This window comes from Mustela nivalis (assembly GCF_964662115.1).
Source record: "Mustela nivalis genome assembly, chromosome: 4".
Classification (NCBI taxonomy): Eukaryota; Metazoa; Chordata; class Mammalia; order Carnivora; family Mustelidae; genus Mustela; species Mustela nivalis.
Genome location: NC_139023.1, coordinates 130,165,982 through 130,178,729, shown reverse-complemented (window position 1 = coordinate 130,178,729; position 12,748 = coordinate 130,165,982). Strand labels below are relative to the sequence as shown.

Here is a 12,748-nt window from a genome sequence, read left to right as displayed (position 1 = left end):
GCCTCCTAGGGGGAAAAAAGAGATTCAAGTCTGCTTTTATCCCTGGATGGAGGGTGAGGAATTCACCAGAGAATGGGGTAAGGAGAAAGAAGCCAAAATTAAAATACACTAGTAATAGTAGTAATAGTATAAGTAGTAGCAACAGCAGCAGTAGTAATGGTGGTCAAGTGGTGTCTGGCATGATGATTTAGAATCCTGAGGAGCTCAACCCTCTAAGCAAGTCTTCATCTACTTCCCAACTCTCCAAATTCTTCAGTGAGACCTGGAGATGGAGACAAAAAGCTAAAGACAACAGAGGAGTGCCTAGAGAGAACTTTCCTGAGGCATTTGGAATACACTGGAGACTGAGGGCAGGTCATGATAACTGAGGGAAACCAAAATGAGGCTTCCTGGGCCTTCACGAACAAGGAGGCTAAGGCTGTTGAACACTGTGGGAGGGAAAAACAATTAAGATAAACTCCATGGAGGTAAACATTCTGGAAACTATCAGGCAGGGCTGCTATACTGTGTAGCTCCTGAACTGAAGCAATGTCTCTGAGAAGACACAATGTGCCTGTATCCTAAGAATGTGACAGAATAGGAAAGTTTAGAAAAAAAATTTTCTAAGACTTTCACTGAATGCTGGACCATAGCCTTTCAAAGGGTAACCTAGGGCAGCAGGGCAGAGGAGAGCAAGCAAGAGACAACACCTGAATATCTTATGGACAGAAGTAGGAGTAGATAGCAAGTAGAATTCCTTATAACCCAAATAGCTGAGAACCAGATCTCCTGTGGTTTAGTGTGTTAGTTCTGTGTGTAAATCAACAAAGAGATTTTTATAGTGTCCTTGGTAGTAAGATCCTGTGCCCTACTTAAGTAATGAACTTCATCAGTACTGAACTCAGTCTAAGCATTAGTCTAGCCTAGAATTTCTCAACAATGCATTTATTGTCTTAGAGACTTACATTATTATTCAGAAAGAGAAAGGATTTGCCCTTTTCTGGAACTAATACTATTTCTTTCATTTTCTTTCTAATTTTTTTTTTTTTAACGTATGAAAGGAGCCATAAAATATAACATCATCAAGGAATGAAACCATTAATTGAGACCAATGTAGAGATGGCCTAAATATTAGAATTATCAAACAGAGAATTTTAAAAATCTTCAGTAAATATGTTTAAATATATAGTTGAAGAGAAAATAACTTGAGTGAACAGAGGAAAAAATGAAACAGAGAATATCAACTATTTTCAAAAATCCGAATAGAGATTTTAGGAAAGACACATTTCAGTTTGGATATCAGAAAAAAAAAAAATGGATGCAGGAAAATAAAGAATCAGAGAATTTGAATAGTGACTTTAAAGATGATCTAAACTGAAGCATACAGAATATAATATAAAATATAATACAAATACAATATAATACAAAATATAATACAAAATATAACTATAGACAGAACATTTTGAGACCTTTTGTACAATAAGATATATTCTATATATGTAAACTTGAGCTCCAGTAGAAAAAAGAAGAATATAATATATATAATATATATATATATATGTATATATATATATATATATTGGAATAGGAAAAAAAATGAAGATATGATTGCTAAGATTCTCAAAATTTGGAAAAGTGCTTGTAGAATCAAGTGTCTCGTCAGGCATTATGGAGGAGGAAAAAAAAATGAAACCATACACAGCTATATCAAAGTCAAATTGAAGCAAATCAAGTATAAAGAGAATATTTGTAAAAAGCAAAAAAAAAAAAAAACCCAAACAAACAAACAAAAAAACAAAACAGGAAAACAACAACACAAACAAACAAAACTGTGTGTAGACACAATAGTAACTCCCCAAAGATGTCTATATGTCAATCTCTAAAACCTGCCAATACCTTACTTTATGTGGCTAAGGAAATTTGAAGATGACATTAAAAGAAGGATATGGATATGGGAAGATTATCCTGGATTGTTTGGTAGGCTCAATATAATCACAAAGGTCCTCCTTCCAAGGGAAAAAGTGAAACAAAAACCTGAGGGTCTGAGAAGAGAAAAGCTGAGAACAGAGAAGAGAGATATCTGAAGATGTTGTGTCACTGGTTTTAAAGACAAAGGAAGGGACCACACCCAAGGAAATGCAGGCAGTCTCTAGAGGATGCAAAAGGCAGATACACCCTCCAGAAGAAACACAATACTACCAATGGTTAAATTTTAACTCAATAGGTTTGAACTTCTACTTCCAAAATCTTTTTTTAAATTTTGTATCAATTTTATTAATTTTTCAAAATTTTATCTTATTTTATCAGTGTTCCAAGATTCACTGTTAATGCACCACACCCAGTACTCCATGCAGTATGTGCCCTCCTTAATACCCATCACTAGGCTCACCTATCCCCCACACCCCTCCCTTCCAAAACCCTCAGTTTGTTTCTCAGAGTCCACAGTCTCTCATGGTTCATCTCCTGCTCTCCTGATTTCCCCCAGTTCACTATTCTTTCCTTCTCCTAATGTCCTCCATGTTATTCCTTATGTTCCGTATGTAAGTGAAACCATATAACTGACTTTCTCTGCTTGACTTATTTCACTCAGCATAATCTCTAGTCCCATCCAGTCCACATTGATACAAAAGTTGGGTATTCATCCTTTCTGATGGAGGTATAATATTTCAATGTATATATGGACCATATCTTCTTCAACCATTAGTCTGTTGAAGGGCATCTTGGCTCCTTCCACAGTTTGGTTGTTGTAGACAGTGCTGTTATGAACATTGGGGTACAGGTGGCCCTTCTTTTCACTACATCTGTATCTTTGGGGTAAATACCCAGTAGTGCAATTGCAGGGTCATAGGGAAGCTCTATTTTTAATTTCTTAAGAAATCTCCACACTGCTTTCCAAAGTGGCTGCACCAACCTGCATTCCTGCCAACAGTGTAAGAGGGCTCCCCTTTCTCCACATCCTCTTCAACACTTGTTGTTTCTTATGTTGTTAATTTTGGCCATTTTAACTGGTGTAAGGTGGTATCTCAATGTAATTTTGATTTGAATTTCCCTGGTTTATTTGAGTCATCTAGTTTGTGGTAATTTGTCACAATCTGAATAAGATAGTAATATAAACTACCAAAGGAAATTGTATACCACGGATCATATTGAAAAATGTATTGTATACCACAGATCATATTGAAAAATGGTAAGAAGAGAAAAATGACAAAACTTTCAACAGAAAGAATGGATTAAGAATGTCGTGGAAGAACATCTTTAGGGGCACTTGGGTGGCTCAGTGGGTTAAGCCCCTGCCTTTGGCTCGGGTCATGATCTCAGGGTCCTGAGATCGAGCCCCGCATCGGGCTCCCTGCTCCACAGGAAGCCTGCTTCCCTCTCTCTCTCTCTCTGCCTGCCTCTCTGCCTACTTGTGATCTCCGTCTTTCAAATAAATAAATAAAATCTTAAAAAAAAAAAAAAGAAATTAATAGGCATAAAACCCCAGAATAGGATACACACCATACATACATATCTGCTAAAGGAGTATACACAGAACTTAAGCAAAAATCACTATAAAATTATATATGACCCAGTAAATATCGACAAAAAGCTATTGAATAGAAACTGAAAAATGAACATACAGATGTCCAATAACTACATTAAAAGATGCCCATCATCATCATTCATCAGGAAAGTTACAATGAATATAACTATGAGACACCATTGCACATCTATTGGAAAAGCTAAAATTCAGAGGGATGATAATATGATTTACCAAAGATGTGGAACTCACATGTGAGTGTAAAATAAGCTACATTGAATAATAGCTTGATAATATTTTATAAAATTTAATATATGTCTATCTTATGACAAAAAAATTCCCCACTAAATATTTATTTAATAAATGAAAACATAGTTCCAAAAATATGTGTCCATAAATGTTCATCACAGCGTTGTTCATAACAGCTCCAAACAGGAAAACAAGTAATTGTCCACAGAAGAGTAGATAAGTAGATATTAATATATTTATATAATAGGATACCACTCATCATTACAAATGGAAGAAAAGATATGGAAACACAGATAATTCTTTAAAAAAAAAAAGTCTTGAATTAAAGATGCCAATGAAAGAAAACATATGGCATGATTGATTTCATGAAGTCCAAAGAAGACAAAGTTTTCTATGGTGAAAGAAATCGGTTGCATTATGACTTTTGAGGTCTTAAATACATTTACCTTGATGATGGGTTTTTTACCCCACTTGCAAAAAAATAAAATGAAAAAATATATATATACACACAAACACATTTGTACTTTATGACTCTTCTAGTGTAATGACAAAAATAGTAATAAATTTGGCTTAAAACTTATTTTTCTTTCCTGATTTAAAATAAAACATTTCCATGGGCACCAAAGAGTAGAGAGAGCACCAAGCAGTATGTCTTGAATGATGCTTCTGCCTGAGGTTGGGAGTTGAGCCTGGAATTGACAAGACTGATCAGATGTGAGCTTGATGAGGATAGAAATATTATATATAAAGGTAGTGTTGATAGCGTGCAAGATTGTCAACACTCCCTTACTTGAGATCTATGCACTTTCTAATATGTAAATTTGATCTCAAAACAAGCTAAATATATGAATCAAATGCCCAAATTCAAATTTAAATTTATCATATGCCCAAATATATGCCTAAAGAAAATTATAATAATGGGTGACATTAGAAATTAATTCTTGCCTTCCTGAAAGACCATTTCATCCCTCATGGCTCTCTGCTTCTTATCCCAGATCTCCTAAGAAATGTGAAAGCCTCACAAAGTACATGCCTTTGGTCCAGTTTAATATTGTTTGTGTGTATATAATATATATGATCATTTCAGAATGGAAACCAATAGCTTTATCTTTACAATTTAGCAGAACTAAACAATAATAAATAATTTAAAAGGAATTTTTCTTTACTTCTCTTTCTCAAGACAGAAAACGTGATACTCTTTTTTGGGGGGGTCCTATAATATTTATTTTTAGAAATGGCCCGGTCAAACTGATAAGGCTCTGTAACAACCTGTTTGAGCTTTTCTATAAAGAAGGGGAGTGTATGCCACTCAGCTGACCTATCAAATTACCTTTTTTTTCTAGGTAAATGGATTAATCAGGCATGGACATCTGATCGAGTTAGGACCAGTTAGAATTCTTTTAAAGAGATTGATATCCCAAATGATGGCTATACCTTCTATTTAGATAAATGGTGGTTAGCCCCACATAAGTCTACAGACACTTGGGATCACCATTGCTGCTGTGTGGAAGGACTACTGCAGAAAATGAGGCCAAAAGCAAAGAAAACAGGTTTAGAGAAAAAAAATAAAAGATTCATGATGGCGTTGAAGAGTATTTGAAAAGAGCATGTCTAATATTAGAAACAACCTTGGGCTTTGAGTTACAAGGGCCAGACATTCTCTTTTGTGTAGAATGAAAGGAAGGCCATGCACATTTCTACATAATTTTTCTGTCTCTTTTCTTGCAAGAATTGTTAGAAATATAATCTTGTTTACAGCTATAATTATCATTAGCTATTTATAATAAATTCAGCGTTGAAATAAAACACACATGGCATCTTAAATGTTAATCTTAAATAAGATATATGCAAAAATACTAGTATGAACCATAATTTATGTTTATTTATATGTTTATGCACATTCGTATGGGTATAATAAATGGCATTCATGGGTAAGATATATTAACATATTTGTCATCTATATATTGTTTAAAAATGAAGGTAGCTTTTCTCGGCTAAGTACATTTGCATTTTAATTTTTCAGTAGATCCTAAATTTCTATGGTATATTTTATAAACTTTTGCAGGTAAAATTTTAAAACAATATGAAACAGAACTAAGCAACCATGTAGATACATCAACAGAAATAAACATGTGTGGCTTTGTGATGTTATTAGGAGGAAAATTTCTTAGACAAGGAAGGCTAAAAGATAACCTATTAGTCCTTGAACATTTTTGTGTGTTCTCTGTACTTCCACATCCATTATGTATATTAGAGTACGGCTTATATTTTTATATCCCAGATCTTTATATCTCAGTTCTTTTATATCCCATGTTCCTATAGGTATGCTGAACTCAATGAATGTTATACACATCTAAAGTGTAGTATTGAGAATAATTTTCTCCATAGGTACATTAATATAATCTAAAAAATATGATTGTATTTGCAGGAACTGAAATTAAATCAAATTGTTTTAAGTGATAGCGAGAACAGGAGAATTATGAATTAAGATTGTCTTATGAAACCAGCCAAAGGCTGATCCACAAGTAGGGACATGAACAAGGATACATAAAGTTATTAGATATCCAGATAGTATTTTTTTTCTTTTTGCCATTGTCAATTCCCTCAGCAGAAAGCTGTCCATGTTCTGTGTAGAAGAAGCACTGATAAGTCCATATCCTCTAATTTGCATGTTCGATTTCCTCAACCACATGCATAAACCCACATGCATCAGTCCCCAGTTGGACTGAGTCTCTCAGTTCCAATTCCAAATTAGATATAAAACAAAATCTAATGAAGAGATTTGGGTAAGTCCTTTCCCTTCATTAAATTAGCTTATAATCCAGGTGTTCACATTCTTATCTGAGGTTGTTGTAAGACATCTCATACCCACTGCTCATAAATTACATTCTGTAAACCAGATCATATTGTATTAAAAACAAATCCACAACAACCAAATAAACCTGTTCTCTCTTTTTGCTAGGTTTTGAATGTTGTAAGCATTCTATCAGACATAAAGTTCAAAATCTAAAGATTAGTTACAGCTCTATATAGAACAGTACAGTCCAAACACCTCCCCTTTCCAGATGTGCCTATTAAAGCAAGCAAATGGAATGACTCATTATGTTCTACTTAGAGATTCCACAGAAGGTACGCTAACATGATTTATAGTCAGCTGTGAGACATTTTTACTCTTTGTGGACTTGTAAATTAATAGTATTTTAAGTATAGAATGGAAACAGAATTAGATCTTAAAGAATGGATACTCAGTCTTCTTGGGTGGTCTTCCAAGTTTTGAAATTATTACAAGTTACAATGACAATATTTCAAAAAGACAAAGTAATTTAAACTCACAATCTGATTTCATAAAAGTATCTGGAATTCAATAAATATTTTGCATTAGGTAACTCAGTTTTAAAAAGCACAGCAACTCTTAAGAGTAGCATAAAATCATAGTAATGCTTTAAAGTGTAAGAGAGGAAAGCACTTTACCTCGTTCCTTTTATTTCAGTACCTAGGTGCCTAAGAATTAAGTTGACGAAAAAGATTAACAGGAAAGAAAGGTTTTTATATATGCATTCTATGCATTAAGGCAACAAAAGAAATAACCGGTTCCTTAAATGATTAGAGTTGCAAGCTTATAGACCTAATGTAGTAGGTAAAAAGGAAGGGGAAAAAAGGCTCGTACAGGAAGAATAAAAAGGTTTCTTTAAGAAAGATAAATGGGTCCTTTGGAGAACAAAGGGAAGAATAAGAAAGCCGATATTTGTCTATACAGATATGAGAGGTCTTGCTCTCCTTTGGTGCTTTATGTAGGCTTATTTTTATTCCTCTTTCGGGAGTAGACTCACCTTGAAGAGGGAATTTACAGCAGCCTCATTTCTAGGAAGTTGCTGATTTTAGTCAAATAAGAGAAGCTCAGAGACGGCTTTCTTCTGCATGTGTTGAATTTCAAATGTCTTCAGTTTAAAAGTAATCTTCGTACCAACTCTGGGACTCCCAATAGGTTTCTGCAGAAACAAATGGAAAACATTGAGAAAAGGTAAACTGAGGAATACTAAAAAAATTTCAGTTTATTTGGACAAAATTCAGTTTGAATTGTAAAAACTGGAAGTGTTTAGCAACATTCCACCACTGACAGCCAAGAAAGAATTACAGAGGGAAAGAAAGTATGGAAAGAAAGGAAATCATTTGATTGTTCATAGTTCAAAGCCTAGTTGTTTGTGATTATACTGGTTATCTTTAGTGCTTTGATTTTGGAGCTTTGAGTCATTTACAGGCTTAGACTTTTGGTTTGCTTATGTAAGCTATGACAGCATTAGAGCTACCTCAGTCTCAATGGCCTTCATATTTAATTTATTTAACATCTATGATGTAAATTTGCTCATTAGAGTTCTACATTATTTAAAAACTCTATGAAAGCTTTATATCTTCTGAAGCCATATTAACAGAAGAAGGTGAGGGAAGGATAGCAATTAGTGAATACAAAATTAATCACTTACAACTCAAAGTTCCAAAGTTACCAGGCTGAACTGGAGACCATAAAATTTGGATATGTCATTTATACTTATTATTAACATATAATGTATTATTTGTCTCAGGGGTACAGGTCTGTGAATCATCAGTTTTACATAATTCACAGCACTCACCATAGCACATATCCTCCCCAGTGTTCATTACCACCCCTCCCTCCCTTTACAGCACCCTTCAGTTTGTTTCCTGAGATTAAATGTCTCTTATGGTTTATCTCCCTCCCTAGTCCCATCTTGTTTAATTTTTCCCTCTATGCCTCTCAAATTCTTCATATCAGAGAGATCATAGATAATTGTCTTTCTCTGACTGACTTATTTCACTCAGCATAATACCCTCTAGCTCCATCCACGTCATTGCAAATGGCAAGATTTCTTTTTGATGGCTGCATAGTATTCCATTGTGTATATATACCACATCTTCTTTACCCATTCATCTGTTGATGGACATCTAGGTTCTTTCCATAGTTTGGCTATTGTGGACATTGTTGCTATAAACATTCTGGTGCACGGGCCCCTTCGGATCACTACATTTGTATCTTTAGGGTAAATACCCAGTAGTGAGATTGCTGGGTCGTAGGGTAGCTCTATTTTCAACTTTCTGGGAAACCTCCATAATGTTTTACAGAGTGGCTCCACCCGCTTGCATTCCCATCAGCAATGTACGACGGTTCCTCTTTCTTCACATTCTCACCAACATATGTCATTTCCTGACTGGTTAACTTTAGCCATTCAGACTGGTGTGAGGTGTTGTCTCATTGTGGTTTTGATTTGTGTTTCCCTGATGCTGAGTGATGTGGAACATTTTTTCATGTGTCTGTTGGCCATTTGGATGTCTTTGCAGAAATGTCTGTTCATGTCTTCTGTTCATTTCTTGACTAGACTCTGTTCATTGGGGGTTGAGTTTGATAAGTTCTTTATAGATTTTGGATACTAGCCCTTTATCTGATATGTTATTTGCAAATATTTTTTCCCATTTTGTCAGTCTTCTTTTGGTTTCATTGGCTGTTTCCTTTGCTGTGCAAAAGCTTTTGATCTTAATGAAGTCCCAATAGATCATTTTGCCCTTGCTTCCCTTGCCTTTGTTGATGTTTCTAGGAAGGTGCTGTGGCTGAGGTCAAAGGCGTTGCTGCCTGTGTTCTCCTCATAGATTTTGATGGATTCCTGTCTCACATTGAAGTCTTTCATTCATTTTGAGTCTATTTTTGTGTCCGGTGTAAGGAAATGGTTCAGTTTCGTTTTTCTGCATGTGGATGTACAATTATCCCAACACCATTTGTTGAAGAGACTGTCTTTTTTCCATCAGACATTCTTCCCTGCTTTGTCAAAGATTAGTTGACCATAGAATTGATGGTCCATTTCTGGGTTTTCTGTTCTGTTCCACCACTGTCTTGGTGATCACAACTTTTAAGAGAGCTTGCAGTCTAAAATGGTGATGCCACCAACTTTGGTTTTCTTTTTCAACATTCCTCTGGGTATTTGGGGTCTTTTCTGGTTCCATATAAATTTTAGGATTATTTCTTCCATTTCTTTGAAAAACATGGATTGTATTTTGATAGGGATTGCATTAAATATGTAGATGACTTTAGGTAGCATACACGTTTACACAATATTTGTTCTTCAATCCATGAGCATGGAACATTTTTTCCATTTCTTTATGTCTTCCTCAATTTCTTTAATGAGTACTTTATAGTTTTATGAGTACAGATTCTTTAATTTTTGGTTAAGTTTATTCCTAGGTATCTTATGGTTTGGGGTGCAATTGTAAAAAGGGATCAACTCCTCAATTTCTCTTTCTTCTGTCTTATTGTTGATGTATAGAAATGTAACACAGAAATGTGTCTGTGCTTTGATTTTATATCCTGGCACTTTTCTGAATTCCTATATGAGTTCTAGCAATTTTGGAGTAGTCTTTTGGGTTTTCCACATAAAGTATCATATTATCTGCAAAGAGTGAGAGTTTGACTTCTTTGCTAACTTGGATGCCTTTTATTTCTTTTTGCTGTCTGATTGCTGAGGTTAGGATTTCTAGTACTATGCTGAATAACAGTGGTGATAGTGGACAGCTCTGCCATGTTCCTGATCTTAGGGAAAAAGCTCTCGGTTTTTTTGTTTTTTGTTTTTTGTTTTTTGTTTCTTGTTTTTTGTTTTTCCTCCCCCTCCCCATTGAGAATGATAGTCATTGTGGGTTTTTTTTTTTTTTTTTTTTATACACAGCTTGTATGATATTGAGGCATCATGCAAGCTATCCCTCTATCCCTACACTATCCCTACCCTGTGAAAAAGTTTTGATCAGAAAAGGATGCTATACTTTGTCAAATGCTTTTTCAACATCTATTGAGAGTATCATATGATTCTTCTTCTTTTATTAATATATTGTATCACATTGATTGATTTGTGGATGTTGAACTAAACTTTCAGTCCAGAAATAAATCCCACTTTATCATGGTGAATAATCTTTTTAATGTACTGTTGGATCCTATAGGCTACTATTTTGGTGAGAATTTTTGCATCCATGTTGGTCTGTAATTGGTCTGTAATTCTTTTTGATGGATATTGGTCTATAATTCTTTTTGATGGGGTCTTTGTTTGGTTTTTGGGATCAAGGTCATGCTAGCTTCACAAAATGAGTTTGAAAGTTTTCCTTCCATTTCTTTCTTTTTTTCTTTTTTTTTTTTTGGAACAGTTTCTGCAGAATAGTTATTAATTCTTCTTTAAATATTTGCTAGAATTCTCCTGAGAAGCCATCTGACCCTGGGCTGCTGTTCTTTGGGAGATATTTGATTACTCCTCAGTTTCCTTACTGGTTATGGGTCTGTTCAGGTTCTCTATTTCTTCCAGTTCATTTTTGGTAGTTTATACATCTCTAGGAATGCATCCATTTCTTCCAGATTGTTAAGTTTGGCTGGTGTATAGTTGCTCATAATATGTTCTTATAATTGTTTGTATTTCTTTTGTGTTGGTTGTGATCTCTCCCTTTTCATTCATGATTCTATTAATTTGGGTCCTTACTCCTTTCTTTTTGATAACTCTGGCCTGGGGTTTATCAATCTTATTAATTCTTTCAAAGAACAAGCTCTCAGTTTCATTGATCTGTTCTACTATTCTTTTGGTTTCTATTTCCTTGATTTCTGCTCTGATCTTTATTATTTCTCTTCTCCTGCTGGGTTTAGGCTTTCTTTGTTGTTCTTTTTCCAGCTTCTTTAGGTGTAGGGTTAGGTTTTGTATCAGAGACCTTTCTTGTTTCCTGAGAAACGCTTGCATTGCTGTATACTTTTCTCTCAGGACCACCTTTGCTGTGTCCCAAAGAGTTTGAACAGTTGTGTTTTCATCTTCTTTCTTTCCATGAATTTTTAAAATTCTTCTTTAATTTCCTGGTTGACCCATTCATTCTTTAGTAGGAAGCTCTTTAGCCTCCATGTATTTGAATTTTTTCGAACTTCCCTTTTGTAGTTGAGTTCTAGTTTCAAAGCACTGTGGTCTGCAAATATGCAAGAAATAATCCCAGTCTTTTGGTACTGGTTGAGACCTGATTTGTGACCCAGGATATGATCTATTCTGGAGAATGTTGCCTGTGCACTAGAGGAGAATGCGTATTTTGTTGCTTTGGGATGGAATGTTCTGAATATATCTGTGATGTTATGATGTCCATCTGATCCAGTGTGTCATTTAAATCCTTTAATTTCTCATTGAGTTTTTGCTTAGATGATCTGTCATTTTAGTGAGGAGGGGTGTTAAAGTCCTCTACTATTATTGTATTATTGTTGATGTGTTTTTTTGATTTCATTAGTAATTGATTATATAATTGGCTGATTCCATGTTAGAGGCATAGATATTTAAAATTGTTAGATCTTGTTGGACAGACCCTTTAAGTAGATATAGCGTCCTTCCTCATCTCTTATTATAGTCTTTGGCTTAAAATCTAATTGATCTGATACATGGATTGCCACCCCAGCTTTCTTTTCATGCCCATTAGCATGGTAAATTGTTTTCCACCCCCTCACTTTAAGTCTAATGCATATTTCAAGTCCCTTTGTCAAACTATATTGTACTATATAGGGAGGAATATATGGTGAGTTTCTAAAGAAACCTTTGAAAAACTTGGGTTATAAACTTTTTGTGTAAGTATATACCAAAAATTATTTTATTTGTACAAATTTTAATATTAGTAGCATTGATTAGAACAGAAAAAATTGCAAAATTTTAAAGAAAATTATAATATGACAATATTCAGAAATATTCCAAACAATGTCTTTCACTCCTTTCTTCTCTCTCTTTCCCTTTTCCACTTTGAGGTCATCTCTCATTTTGCTCTTAGTTTTCTGACTCAACTCAAAGAATGTTGTGACATGATGCACCAGGATTTCTTGATTCCTCATCTGTAGTTTATGGATTTGGGAAAGGGAAAAGAGATGTGGATGGGATTCTCCCTCATGTAAAGGAAATCTAAAAATTAGCAATTTTGGTGTTTGGCCATGGATAAATTCTAGGA

General features: G+C 34.6%; 1 protein-coding gene across 2 annotated transcripts in view; it reads left to right on the top strand.

Annotated features, from left to right (window-relative positions):
- The window catches only part of FSTL5 (follistatin like 5), a 766,488-nt gene that overhangs the window by 218,700 nt on the left and 535,040 nt on the right, over nt 1-12,748 (top strand). The window lies entirely within an intron of this gene.